The sequence below is a fragment of the Megalops cyprinoides genome, chromosome 11 (genome assembly GCF_013368585.1).
Source record: "Megalops cyprinoides isolate fMegCyp1 chromosome 11, fMegCyp1.pri, whole genome shotgun sequence".
Classification (NCBI taxonomy): Eukaryota; Metazoa; Chordata; class Actinopteri; order Elopiformes; family Megalopidae; genus Megalops; species Megalops cyprinoides.
In genome coordinates this window covers 29,151,224-29,167,066 of record NC_050593.1, presented here as the reverse complement: position 1 = coordinate 29,167,066, position 15,843 = coordinate 29,151,224, and the positions used below count along the sequence as shown (strand labels likewise).

At 38.5% G+C, this 15,843-nt stretch overlaps 1 protein-coding gene across 2 annotated transcripts in view; it reads right to left on the bottom strand.

Moving 5' to 3' along the window:
* LOC118785545 (protocadherin-9) overlaps positions 1–15,843 on the bottom strand; it is a 190,402-nt gene that overhangs the window by 130,529 nt on the left and 44,030 nt on the right. The window lies entirely within an intron of this gene.

The window sequence follows — 15,843 nt, the reverse complement described above, 5'->3', positions numbered from 1 at the left end:
TTGATTTAATTACCATGCGTAGCTAACATTTCACAATCTTGTGGATTCCTTTGATTCTCTGCTAAGAAAAACATAGCGTATTCTAAGAAATATTCTGTAATTACTATCAAGGTTAGACCTGAAAATCAATGCTGTCTCATGCCATTGTTTTCAGCTTTTGAGTTTCATTAAGCTATTTATAATTTTCTAACTACAAAGCATTCATGCAAATGATGACACTCAATCAACAACACTTTTTTCTGAGAACATTTCTGACAGTACTTCTATATTATAAATCATTTTTGTAAAGCTGACCAGAAAGTAGTATTTAAATTAATTATCAAACTGCATGCATTGGTTGTTAAGCTTCCAACTTGTGTGAATGGATATTCATGAAGACGTATTTGAAAATCTATATCTATATTTATGTTATTATATTACATTACATTAAAAATTCAAAAAGGCTTAGTGGTAAGGGAGCTCAGCTTGTAACCAGATGACTGCCAGTTTGAATCCCAGGCACGCTGTTTCTGTTGTACTCTTGAGGAAGTCAGTAAAAAAAAAAAAAAATGAGTCAGTATCTAGTTAGCCTCAGGGTCTCAGCTCAGGCAGAGTATTAATCACTCTGAGATAAAGACAGGTGCTGATAAATGTAGAGCTACTCTTTCACAGTCTGTACAGAAACATCTGTAGAGGTTAAAACAGTCTGAACATTCATGAAGGAAAAGGTACAAAATGGAGTCGGAGGAGCACGTGCCCCTGACTGCTTCCTGCTCTTCAAAGCAGGGAGCACAGTTCAGTATGTCAGTATGTCATGGCTTCATTGTAGCAAATCATCCACAAAACACATTTATTCTCCTAATTCAGCATTGACAATAACATGCTTAAAATTACACTGGAGGTTGACACTGTAATAACGGTGATGGCCAATTGAGAAGATTAATTCACCTTGCTTGTATGACTTTTTAATGGTCTATGTATAATTTTTGCTCATTCACTGCCATATGATATTGAGAATCCAGATACATTAATTGTGTTCTGAAGAGATGTAATCAAAATCAAATAAAGCTTTCTCTTGGTTCTGCTGGCTACTAGGAATTCATTTTCCCCTTCATGCAACCCTCGTGTGAAATCATAAATTGTGCATTACATTAGTTTCTGTAACAACCCCTGTGCTGGTAATGGGGACTATGAAGCAAGCCTCTAATTTACCTGTAGATAGGAACATCTGCACTGAGTTCATGTATTGAGTTGCAGGGTGCCTGAGAGCTGTGAGACGAGGAGACCCTGCTGATACATCCACCCCTACACAGGTGGAACAAAGCCAATTTGACGCTAATGTGTCACTGCTGACACTGCCAGGCTCGAACCCTTACTGACTGAGCCATGTGGGATCCCCTTAGGGACGTGCTTCTCCTGCATATTTTGGAAAGGGTTCATATTCGAGATTGTTAAAAACCCCTTAAGATTGATGTAAAACAGGCTTCATCTTATTTTCTTCAACAGAGGGACATTAACTGAGTTAACTATGCTTGAACCTTGTTGATTCGCTTCCGTGCAGTCAAGTATGAAACTTTACTTTGAAATTACCCTTGGGAACAAATACTTTCTGACTTTAAAACACTGGACAGAATATGTTTGAACATTATGCCTGTGTGACTACCTTCATACACTTTATATTTTTAGGTATAATTAATGATGGCCCATTATAATATTTAGAAGCTTGCTCAAACACATTATTTAAAAGTGGGCCATACAACATAATATCCTCAAGCCATCCTAAAGGGGAAATATCTTCAGACAAAAAAGTGTGTATCACTGACATTGGTACTGCAGTACAAAAACATATGTTAATCTCTCATTCTGAACATGGAGGGGAAGGTATGCAGCAGTATTCCAGATAGCAGAAGAGAGAGAGATAACAGTAGTTAGTAGTGTGCAGCAGATCTTTCTGAATAAATCCGCAAGGTCTAGAGATTGAATAAACACTTCATGCGAACTAGACCATGTAAACAAAGAGAAAAGCAACATCAACAAATTATGTCAACAAGTCTGCTGAAGTGGCTGACTTAATGCCTGCATGACCTTTTTCTATTGGCTAAGCAGGCTCTGACCCATTCATTATCACAGGTACCTGGATACACGATGTTCTAAAACTGCTCGTAGCAAAATTGCACAAAAGTACACAAAGTTACATAAAATTATATCTGAACATATGAATATGAAACAAATATGTGATTGGATATCTGTACTATACATTTGTGTTTATTATTCCAGAATTAGGTTGTAGTTAAATGCAGCAAGGGGAGAATGAAGCTTCATAAAAGACATAATAGGCAGAGCTACAATTGATTGGCAGACTCTGACATGGGTGAGCCAATGAGAGGACTTAAATGCACAATGAATGGTTCAAATGAGTGAGTCATTGATAGTGCGTGACAGCTCCACAAATTTTGGAGTTCATAATGTCTCGCTCTCATTTTTCCGGAACAGTCTGCAGAGAACTTGAAACTGGGATGGAGATTCATCTTTCAACAGGACAATGAGCCCAAACACAGGGCCAAAGAAACCCTATAGTGGTTTAAAAACAAGAAAGTGAATGCCCTAGAATCAACATACAGTCAACATACAGAGTTAACCCCAACAGAAAATTTATAACAGGGGGTGAAAATTGCTGTACACTGTGGTGCTCCACACATAATGTTCAACAACTAGAGCAGTTTTACATGGAAGAGTGGGAAAAATTAAACCCATAAAAAGCTCAGGAAAACTTACCACAAAAGACTTGATTGCTGAAAAGGGGGGGGGGGGGCAACTAAGCACTAAATACAAAATAAATACTTATCCAAGATGCATTTCCTGTTATCTATTTTTCATTTGATTTTCCTTTTAAGTAAAAACGGTTTTCCTCTATTCAGATGCTGAGGATGTTTTGTTTATTGTAGGAAATTAAATCCATTCAAATGCATTAAACTTTCAGGTTGTAACAAAATGTGATAAAACTCCAAGGGAGTGAATACTTTCTCCAGCCACTGTATATCTTGTCATGATGACCCTTTAAGCCTCTCTTGTAAGTGGTAAGTGGCAAGTAGATCTGCAAGTTAATCAAGAGCTTTTAAATTTATAGCCAACATGTACGGTGAGAAATCCTGATATTTTTCACAAATGAACAAAAAGAATACACAGTCCTGCTTCTAAGACACATGGCAAGTAGCCACATTTTATTCACGTTAAGTCAATTATTTCAGTGCCTGCTCAATGTATGATCTACTTATGCAGCCCATTGTCTATTGTATTTACCTGCTGTTGAGTCACCCTTGTTGTTTGGAATCTCATGAATATTTGTAGCAGGTAACACACCATAATCTTATCAGGATACAATCACTCTGGTGCTATCTATACGGAGGCCGAAGATTAGCAGAGCCGTAACAAACTGTTCTCTGTGTGATGAAAAGGAAATTAAATTAAAATAAGCTCTTTTTCCCCATGAGATTGCTTTCACCATTGAGGCATATTCAAAGAGATTACTTCAAAGAAAATATTCCTATAGGAATAGGAAATATTTACATATTTTAACAATAACCCCAATCATTACTTTGATAAACTATGTTGCCATAAAAAGTCCCATTCTTTGTTGAAGGAATTCTGACATAAATATATAATACTCTATATGCCAGCTTCTTTTACACTTTATGCACCAGACTCACTCAATTTTAATAGCAGTTCAGAAAGAGCTCATGCCAGTGGATATGTACAGAAGCCATTGAGTCTACACCTTAATCAAGAATACAATAGCAGTGGCAAAACTGGGAAAACAAAAACATAACATCTTCTGCTAGAAACCTGATGATGAAGCCACTCTTCCAGATGGGTGAGACCAATAAGATTGGTGGTTAAAAAAAAAAAAAAAATCACAGATTTTGTTAGATCACTGGAACAAGCTTATTTCTGTATATCTCTGGATACTGTAGTCCGAGCAAATTTGTTCTCCGCTTGTTAATTCCGGTTTATGTAGTGTTAGATGTACCGTGAAAGTGGCATAATTAAAAATATACAAGGAAATGCTTGAAGCAATAAAAAAGTAAGAGCAAGTGGATGTTTACATATCTGGATGCACAACGATGTAAACGCAAGTGAATTTCAAACTTTTTCTCCTCTGACATTGCTAATGTGAGAATTGTCTATTCAGGGGTGAGAAACACCATGAATGAGTAAAAGCAGAGTGTGTTTATTTGTTAAATGAAGTGGTTTGAATCAACACTGTGTGTGGTTGTGTATGTGTGTGCATGTGTGTGTGTGCGTGCGTGTGTGTGTGTGTGTGTGTGTGTGCGTGCATGCATGTGCATGTCTGTGTGTGTGTGCGTGTGTATGTGTGTGCGTGCATGCATGTGTCTGTGTGTGTGTGTAGCTATGCAATCAGTATTTAATGAGCCATTCTGGGCCCAATTCTGACTAAAACTGAACAGGCAACGTGAGAGTCTAGGTGGCTTTGTAACATTTTTGGAGATGTCAGTCTTGGAGATGTGCCAATCCAATATACCTTACCAGTCAGAGATTTTAACTGTCTGACTGCCCATGTGACATTTTTAAATAGGCACCCCAAAGTATCTGGCAACCCTGAACATGGATGTGTTAGCCCTCAGGCTCCCAATGTGTTCCTTCCATCTACCTTGTGGCATCTGTATACTTTAATATTTATTTTCATTTTTCAGTAATAATTGGCTGTGATTTCTGTATAATTCTGTACCCACAGTTCCAGGAGCTGAAAACCTAAAAATCTCTGTGATCAACAATTTCCATGTCTGCAAATAATTCCACAATATATGAAGTGTTTCAAATACCTGAGTGACCAAGAGATACTCAATCCACAAAAACATAAACAGTATCTGCAGTGATGTATTATGCTCCTTTTATCTAATGCAGCAGTTCTAAGATTAAGATATTAGCTGGGTCATGGACTTAGAAAGTTTGTGATCCCCTGGTATAAGCAGGAGCTTGCTTACTCTTTGGAGTTTCCAAACTCGGGGGCGCTTTCAAATCCAAGAGAAACGAGGACAAATCACAAATCAGCACATCACATTCCATTTGCTATACAAAACCCTCAATACAGACAGCAATGTTTTCAGGACAAAGTCATTCAACATGCAGGCATTCAAAAAATTTTACAGACCAAAAAAAAAAATTTCATTATGAACACAATTTGTAGATGAATAATGGCTCAACATCTCTCTCGTGGCTCTCTTTGAATCAGTGCCTGTTCTGTTAGTCATACAAACAGCTTCTCTCATTATTCCATCATACAGTACCATTTATTTTGTTAATGACAAATTTATATGGGAGTCTGTCCTTTGATCATTGACCAAATGCAGAGTTTTCATTGTTTTTTTTTGTACCTATCCTCTCCATGCACATTCTCTCCAGTGCATAGCCTTGAGGATGAAAATTTGGTATTAATCAAATCCCCGATGGATAATCCTTCAAATGGAAAATCAGCTTCAAAGTCTTATTTCATCCATCCGCACTAACACATTGAGTCTTGTGCAGCTGCACATTACAGCCCCTCAGGTACTGGTTTTGGTCAATAAATTGATAAAACCAGATAATGATGTTGCCTTCAAAGAGCACCCGGTCTACGGAGGCTGACCACAGGAGAGTATTATTTTATATATATGTGTGTGTATATATATATATATATATATAATATTTTATTAATACACCACTGTACCTTCACAAACCTTTTAATTTATTATTCTGAGCTAATTTCTGAAGGAATCAGCATCTTATTCACCAAGCCCTGCAAATTTTTGCAGTTGCAGATTGATTACAGCTAATCACAGACTAAGAGGAATTAAAAGAGAAGGTTGCTGACCACGTTGTACTTGCATATCTCATGGTTCAGCCCTGGAGTTCAGTCATAACCAGAGAGCTTTCACGCTAACGGGGAATCCGTGCACAGAAAAGCTGATTAGCTATGCCTTTCTGCACTCTCTGCAGACTGGCCCTCTCAACATCCAGTTTTCAGCACATTTCAAACAGGGGGAAGTCAAATTAACCACTGCTATGTCACAAAGTTCACCAACATTTTTTTTGTTTTCCCATAAAAATGGGCGATTGAGCGAAGGCCCTCGCTTTGCATGAAAGAAATAAAAGAAGTAAAAGACTTAATACAGGAACATAAGTATCTTGTAAATCAATCAAATATATGCAAAACACTAAGTACTACTGAAGCACGATTTAAAAATACATTGCTGTTCACCTGATTAGGAGTTTGTCTAACAATCTTACCACTGTAGCACTTAGTCCCTAACCTTGAGAAATGAAACACTTGTGGTTATGTTTATTCTTATATGATATTGTTGTTAATTGCACTGACTTTCCTGCATGTCCAGATTTATACAAAGTAGCATGTGCCTAAAGGTGTCACTAAAACTCAGTCAAAGCCCCAAAGCAGTTTAAATGAATTCCCCTTTTTTGAGGTCTTTTAAACCCAATGTCTCCCATGGTCGACATAACAGGAAGGATAGTGAGATGTGTAATTCAATAATCTCAATAAAATAAAACATACTAATATAACCATACACCTAAAATATTGTCTCCCAGTGTTAATAAAATGAAGACATAAATATAGATTTTAAAAAGCACAAAAATGTGTCATTGTTGGATACAATGGGTTTTAACATACATTAGAATCTGGAACAAGTACTATGCTTAGGCATAAAATCTGATGGCAGTGGAGCATTGGTCTTATCCTTGCAACAGCAAATACCAAGTTCAGCAGCACTGAAAGTAACAAAAGTATGAGAAAATCTTTCTTGAATTCATTACACATATGTAAAGAAAAACTGTATTGTTATTGGATTGAATTTGCCCCTAGGTCTGATCCTCTCTCAGTGTACCAACCATCACAAACAGCTTCAAGTGCTTTATAGTGCCATTGACAACTCCTTAAGATGCTACAAGGTAAGACTTCATCTAATCCTCATCTCAAGGGGATCCAACGCGCTTAGCAGTGAAGGATGCCAAGCACAGTGAGACAAATAATCAGTTAATTTACACATTGGTACAAAACACCTTGTCTAAAGAGCATATGCTTTATGGAAATGCTACACAACTATCCACTACACTGCCTAAGCCAAGACAGCTATTTTGTTTTTAAAAAAAAAAAAAAAAAGTTATAATCTTAGACACTGAAGCAAAGCACATTGCTCCCACCAACTAGAAGCATGCCTGAAGCCAGGGGATATTGTGAGTGTTCAGTGCAGCCAAAATCATAGTCAGGCAGACAGCAGTAACACACTGCCAACAACTATTGGCTGCTATTTGAAGGCATTGGGATTTCGGCAGTCACAAGCAGCAACAGAGCCATGTATGATGGCTTTAAATCAGACTACTGCAGCATACACTGCCCTGTATGAAGTCAGCCAAATAAGAGCCCATCAATCAGTGGACAAAACAAACGGGCCAATTTCTGTTTATTTTTCAAATGTGTTGGGCATTTGTAAAACATCTGTGTCCTTTGTTTTTTTTCCTGTATCTGGCTATTGGATGGCTACATGGTTTACCTATCTGGCTCGCTATCAATAGCAGGTTGCCAAGTATTTTGGCTAATTTTTCCCTGGGTCTGTCATTAGCCTTAGCCAATAGCACCAGATCAATCTGTTCACAAACAATGTCATCATTTCCATCCTCTTTTGTTGAGCCCTGTTTGACCAGGACTTCCCAGATTCAGCCTTGGGGCTGTCCTGTATAAGCAGGAACTGAAAAATGCATTCAAGTGCTTCCAGGATTTTGTTTTTAAACTGATTTTAACAGATTGTAGGCTTGGCTCATTACTGTTTGGTTTGTCTCTCAGAGCTCTTCATGTTCCATCGACAGTTGTTTACTTCAGTAACAACAAGGCAACCACACTTTTAGCATTTATGAATCCAGTAACACCTTATATAAATCCACTAATCAAACAATCATTTAATCGGTTAAATCAATCTATCAACCAATCAAGTACAGTAAATATGACCTCCTTCTTAAGACAATGCCTCAGAGCATATTACAGGCAACCAATACATTCTTTGTCTGAGAACTAACTAAACTGAATGGCCTAAACATTAAATATTGGATATTATGACCTCAAGGCACACACCTCCATCTGATATAATGCGACCTTGGAGGGAAGATCATTGGAAATGGTAAAATCCATTATAAACAACTAATGGCCAAGACAGTAAAAATAATGCTGTCTATGGAGAAACATAAGTAAAAACAAATGTAAGAGTGTCAACATCTGCGACTAGGTGAAGTTTGAGTTACAGTAAGTCGTTCAGCCTTCCTTTGGTTAGCATTGTGCAGCAAGTCCAGTTTTTGTGACTACACGTGCCATCAGGGATGACAGAAGTGACTACAGCAACTATTTTTGTGCTTCCCTCTTTGGTACCATCGAGGAACTATTTGCATTCGCTGTAAGAACGCAGCCCTCGGACCACTGCTGAAAAAGTCTGTCATCACCGTCACAGCGTGGGTTCCGAGTGATCTACTATTTACATGATCCTCTCTCCCTTAGGCCGTTGCAGGAAAAGAGCTCTGTTCCAGACTTGAAAGGGCAGGCAGGTCCTCCGCTGCTCTACTGCACCCTCACAGCCCTTCCTCAAAGACATGAAACGCAACATCCAGCACAGTGCTCGGCTTCACAGGCCTGACGCATGCAGCAGACTCGGGAAAGGATGCGTCCTCACCCAAAGTCCCAGATATTCTCTAATATTTTTTGCTAGAAGGCTTTTGGATCAGCAGATGAGGTAATACACCTGCATACAGGATCTGTTAGAAAGCTATTCGACATCTCTCAATGGCTAATAAAACAAATGCAGGAAACTCCCATCAGGCTTGCTATTGACCAACAGAGCAGCCATAACAAGCCATGCTCAAAGTCAACCTGCAAGACCCCTGGTTCAGCCTTCCAAGACATGCCTTGCTAATGCTGTTTACCAGTGGTTTGGGATGGAAAACCAAAGTCGCAACGTTGTCGACTAATTTATAAATTGGTGATCCCCTAAAACAAAGAACCTCCGCTTCAATGAAGGCGTCCATCTTTATGGTAGAATTGTGCACAGAAAAATGTACTGTGGATGCCGACATCTCTGTCTACAAAGCTGGCCTTGCCAGCCCTCTCTTTGGCCCTCTTTCAATGTGGGAACTTGACTCATGGCAAGGGGAGAGGGAGAAAAGCTTCCATGTGCCTAGTGTCTAATACATTTGTTCAGACTCTGGGAGGCATAAGGTTTCAAACTCTAAAATCCTACACATTGTATAAACAGACAGCCCTGTAGATTGGACAAATCCACAATGATTGCAGACTTTCCAAAACACCCTATATAGGGAGCTTTTTTCAGGTAAAAGGCTAACCGCTCATCATACCTATGCTTTGTAGAAAAAATCAAAAATGAGACAGGAGCGTGCAGAACTTTGAGTCAAACATCTGAGAAAGTCTGGCACAAGTCTGCAGTTGCTGGTAATACAGACTCCTTGAGGGCTTTTATGAAGTCAAGGGTAAGCTTAAGTAGACATGCTAAGATAAACAAGACTAACCAAATGACAACCAATGCACAGAGACAGCGTCCTCCATTATCCCACAAAATCAATAAGCAACAATGCTACAGAGACGAGAGGCTAACCCCCTAAAATCTAAGTTGACCCTCACTAACATAATTCAATGGTTGTGTTTCAGCACACCTGCAGATTGTATGTTTAAATCCTGGCTTTGGTGCTACCTTTATACTCTTCAAAAGGTTATTTCACCAGAAAGGTTTCACCACAAATGCAACTATACAAATGGATACAGATATTTTTCCCCCTTGTTAAAAGCATAGAAATGAATAAACAGTAATGATATAGTTTCTGGAAATGAGAAGACCCTGCAGCCACATTATTCCCTGATTTAGTGTGGGAAGATGCAATTGGAGTGTTTTTATACTAATAACCCTAAATGTTACAGCACTAGTGAGCTTTCTAATGGACTAATTGGACATGAATAATGTTACAAATTAAGAACATATTTAGTGATTTTAACAGGTTTTTGAATAGCTGATGGAATACTACTCTGACGGAACACTGCTCTGAATAGAGCCTATTGAAATTGCCCATCCTCTTCATCAATGCTGTTTATGGAGACAATGTGTCATTTCCGATTCTGCAACTTTCACATGTATACTTTGCTATGCTAATTCCCAAGCAGATGGAGGACACTGCTGGAAATGGCATTTGTCAGCTCCTCAAAAAAGCATAGCCATTTAAACATGAACAACACTCTTGTGGGGACCTCAACAGCGTTCTGACTCTGCTAATGAGAGTTGCAATAAAATGTCTGAACCAATATCTGCTGGAGTCTTGAAAGTGTTCATAAAATCTCCTGTTGCTCTGTGATTATGTCCCACTGTGAGTAAATATCCCTCCATGAGCATTTGCACAGAGGCCCTTCAATGCAATAGAGGTAGAGTTATGAAGTTGGAACATTTTCATTTATTATCAGCATTCTCTCTTTCTATCTTTTAATTGTCAGGTTTCATCAGAGACTCAGTTAGTTTGTTAGAAAAGCCAATGGGATCTATGTCTTGAAAAATTATCCAACAGAATCTTCTCCTATTCAGAAATTGTCTAACGGGATCTATATTTATGGAGAGGACAGCATGTTGATATTAAAACAGGAGGACACCTCTTGTGTGAACACTGCTGTGAGTGAGATCAGGCAGATCAAACACATACTTGCGTCAAATGGCTAAGAAGAAAACTGGAAGTGACCTGACACTAGCACTGGAGCATAGGTCTACTGCCACCTCTTTTTACTGTGTACCTCTGATGATTTCTTAATCAAGATGATGTGTAACCCCAGAAAATACATCAAAATATGAATGGAAACCTTTCAACCAATCTGAAAAATACACGGGGATTCAAGATTTTAAACACAGCTGCTTTTGCCAGAGCAGCATTTTGACAAGTTGCTTACCATGATGTTGCATGCATGGTTTTAAGTCACTGAATCAGTTTAACTATGCAAAACATGTAGTACAGTTACAATACAACTTCGAGTTGAAATCGAGCTTGAGAAGATTCTGCAGTTTCATCAAAATGATCAGATAAAGTGAATCACAACAAAACATGCCCTTGGTTTGGGCAAACAGCAGTTGGTAGAGGTGAAAATCTCTATTAGCTGCACTAACATTCCCCAAGTGTACGCGGTGAGAGGATGAAACTATAGTTTTCAAAGCTCCAATTAACAGTCTTGGACCTAATTAGAAAACCAAATCTACAACCAGATAAACCCTACGGGAAAAAACTAAAAAATCCATTTCAGATACACAAGAGTAGAAATTAATGACAGAAACATGTAGTAAAATATGTGCAGCCCAAACAGTATGTGTGACAAAATGTTCTCCCACTCTCTCTCTGTTTGACAAGACTATCAATTTATAACATCTACCATCTAGTTTTCTTGCTCATCATAATATTTAGATTTCTTTTTACTTTCAACAAGCTCTGAACAATGTGAGTGCCCTTGTGTTGGGTACTGGTTTGTTATATAGTTTAGTGTCTGGTTTCTAATAAAACAGGTAGTCCATAACAATAATTAGGCTAAAAATGCCAAGTAAAAGGAGACTCAGTGGTATCTATGCAAAAAACTGGAGTAATTACCCTTACATGCAAATAGGTTGCTGGTAAATAAAAAGCTTCTTTAAAGTAATGGGGCAGGGAGGAATTCAACTCTCACGTTTTGTGGAAGCTAAACCATGAACAGTAATAAAGCCTTTAATTAAAGTCCTGTCACAATTTAATCATTTGAGTGTCATGGTTGTAACGGCCTAGCGTTCCTTCTCTAGCGACTGGGAGTGCTTAGGAACTGCCTAATTACTGAACTAGTAAAGGCGTCTGTTGTAAGCAGTTACTTTCAACATTGCAGCTTCTGAGGCAGAACCATAGTAACTCTGTGATACTAGAAAACAATTTGTGCATCCATAAAAAATGCATGCATAAAAATACTGTGGCTACATATGATCAGGCCATCAAGCATCATCATAATTATACTCACCATTGACAACTGAAGACAAAATGAGCCATGCGCATCACCAAACAAGAGAGTACAATTACTTGAACGCAAAAATGAGCTGAAGTGCTGAGGAGCAGCTCACAGAAGCTCTACCCTGGTGGCAAGCTACTACTTCACATGTCACTGCCATAGTGAGCTACATTTCAAATCACCTTTATGCAAAGATAATCACATTTCATCAGTATGGAATCCCTTCAAGCGTGAGAGCCATCATTTGAACCACATTCAAAGCTTCGTGGATTATTTTATTACTTGTACTTTATTACTTTTATTACTTTTGTGATGTACATTTGGATTTTGTTACTGCTGTTTTGTGGAATAAGGGCAATGTTGTAAAGTCATGTCATCCAGCTCCTTTTGGAATGGGCCTGAGAATGGCTTTGAGAAAACATGCAACTGTTATCTATCTCAGATGTCAGTGTGCTGAAGATGTCTATCATAGACTGTAAAGCAAGCCGACTCTGCATACACAAAAATGCATGGTGACCTCATGCCAGGATGGGGAGATCACACATAAAAGCAAAGCCCTTCCAGCAAAGTGCATTGAGTCATAGGGATAATGCTAAATGATTTGCTGTAGGTTTGAATCAGGCCCAGAATATATATTCTAAAGTTCATCTTCTTAAGCTACCCTCTTAGTATTATTAGAAGGTCAAACCTTCAAATCCATTTGTAATACTTTACAAAACAAAGCTAAATTAACAATGAACCCAGATGAGGGAATAACGGGTCAGAGGAGATCACGTTTATCAGGATAGCAGACTAGTAAACGACTGTACATGTGTCTCTTTGTTTGAATATTACTTCCCTAAACTATAACTGTGGTAAATTCAGCCTGCAAGACCTTTTTTGCAGAATATATCCCAAAGAAATGTAGCTGCTAATTCTGATTCAAAAACTGCATCTTTTTCTCTCTAAGTAACCCTGGACAGCAACATAAAAACAGTGCACTGTTACACTGTTCACGACATGTAGAAGAGTAAGCGAATTATTTTAGGAACAGTTCCCTGTTAGCCAAAATATCAAAGGTAATTTTACAATCACAATCAAATTCAAAAGAGATGGGTTGTGTGTTATATCAAGAAACAAGGAGTCCTAATTCCATGAAGATTCCTCAGCGGTAGGAAGAACATTAAACAAAACCTGTGAAGGTGTTATTAAACCTAACTGCCTCCCTAGCAGCACTGAATACATTTCTCCTCTTGGGTTCAATTCTGACTTAATTCCTGTTACAGTCACAAAACAAGGCTTGTAGTTCCTGTAGATTTAATATGACTGCATATTCTTAACTACCTGTGTCCCACTGAATTCTGGGGGAATCCCCTGACACAGCCTCTTGTGTACTTTGAATCTGGTGGGAGAGCTGGAGGGCACAAAGCAAGTTTGCGGAGCAGTAGAGTGTTAAAATAAATGTGAAAATACATACCAAAATCAGCGTGTGTTATATACGGGAGAGTAACTGTCTAGGTAAAACACTGAGCTACACATGACAACAACCGATGATCAAACTGACAATCCTCTCAGGGTTTATAAACTCTATATGTAGTTTAAAGGCTAAAAATACACAGCAGCAGCACAATTAAATACTGCACGGGTTGCGCTGACTCAAGTTCGTTTTCGCCTCCTAAATTGTTGTATATTGGAAAAGAGCAGGGTAAGTGCATACTGCATCACGCTGCATTTTGAGGAACTGCGAGCGCAGTACAACTAGCAGCCGTGACACTTTCATTAGTTAGCTTACATCTTGTCACTAAAGAAAACAGAAGGCGGTTAAAGCTTAAACACGTGGAACATAAAGAAATGCCAAACACACAGAATATGCCTGTAGAAATAAAAGGTAGTTATTCAGGTTATTAATAAAAGGTTACTCAGGCGCATAAAAAAGCTGAGTACATACAAATGAAGGAGTAGCAGAGAGAGCAGGCCTTAAACTGCAGTGTGAAAACAAGCCTGCCTCCAGTTTAATTCCTAAAACTACATCATTTGTGACACAACAGGATTTCAGAATGAAAAACTTTAATAGTTATGGTCACATACTGTCATTTGCAGATTACCTCAGTATTCAGGGGGTTCTAGTGTTTCATTCTCATTTTATTTGACAGCAATATTCATCATCTAGCATGATAACTCACCTCACAGTGAGTGTAACGAAAGATGAAGCTTAGAGTAGGCAATTTGCATAACTAATTTTATTTGCTTGCCAAAACCTGCAGATAAATTCCCTGTCCCCAGACCAGTGGTTTTGACAGCTGACCATCATGTTGTTATTTGTGACAGTTGATTAATGGACCCTTACTTTTTCCATAATTTAATATTAAATAAACATTGGAGAGTGGAAGGTTTAAAAGTTACCTGATTGCTGTGTCTCTGTGGTACATTTCACTGTTTTTTCTTTTGTTAGAGCAAAGAAAATTCGTACATAACCACCGTGGCACACTGAAGCCCTGAGCCACTGATTATAAAGGAACAAGGTGTACCATGGCTAAGATTCTATGAAATTCAAATGGTAATGCAAATATAATTTCCTTTTTCCATTCTTATTTCCTATATTGGTATGTGGAAACCATAATAGTGCCTGATGAGTTATTGTTTTAGCAATGATTAAGACTAATTTCAGTCATGGCTTTGGAGATTACTACACATGCCTTGATCAAAACAGTATTATGGAGCTCATCTGAAATCTATATGTAGTCTCTCTTTAGCTCCTTCTCAGTTAGGCTTGGCAGATTTGGGAAGCGGCACCCACTGCAGACAATATTTTTAGACCTTAGGCCCCATCTAAAGTACCTAACAGTGTGTTCCCATTCGTATCCTTGAGGAGTGACCAGTTATCTCTGTCACACGTACCTCTGTTAATAGCAGGGGCAAATCTAATTCAGGCAGAGGGCTTCATCAATAATCTTGATCAAAATCAGCCAGCTGCACACAAGGGTGAGCACGATCCAAGCTTTTCAAGATTACCTTCCATCAGACCGTTAGATTAGGTACATCAAATCACTTGGGAGGTTACACAACATTTCGTCAATAGTCTAACCGTAAAAAAAACCAGCAAAAATATGGCTTTTTTGCCCTATGGTATGTTTTATGTGATTTATAATACGTTTATAGATTTCAGGTCAAACAAAATGATTCACATCATACACACTTCCCCCTCCTGCAGACTCATTCAAAGAAATGTCTTCCATTCATAAATATTGTATGAGGTTATCCCATAGACTTGCCACAGCATGTAATGCATAGTGCCAATATAGTTGTGGGTCTGATATTCGAGCTGAGAGATTTAAGCATGCATGTACACTTTAAAGCAATTGCATTCCAGTTCCCCAACATTTGCCATTATCCTGCTTTACAAGACCAATTTTAATTAAGAAAGTAGGGTGATTACAACTTTTACGCAGGATTCCTGAGTTGGCCCTGTGCACTGATTTTAAATAAGTGTTACATTTTTCTGATCCCTTAAATATTTTTAATTAACTAATTTTGCTGGTATCTGAACCCATAAAGTTGTGTAAGTAATGAAACAATGCATTGAGCACTGTTTGCCTACCTTTGCCTCATTATTCAAATTGAAGGACAAAGTGCATAGCTGTCAGATTCAGTCTGAGCCCATCTTAGTGTGCACATGTAGTTGCTTCCGTTGTACCCACTGTTCCACGCTGTTACAGGTTGGAACAACATGCTGTGAAGCTGCCCTACATCTGCTTCATGCATTTTGACACCTGGCAGAAAGCTGGTCGGCTTGCGTGCGGGAAAAGCACCGGGAAACACTTCACAAA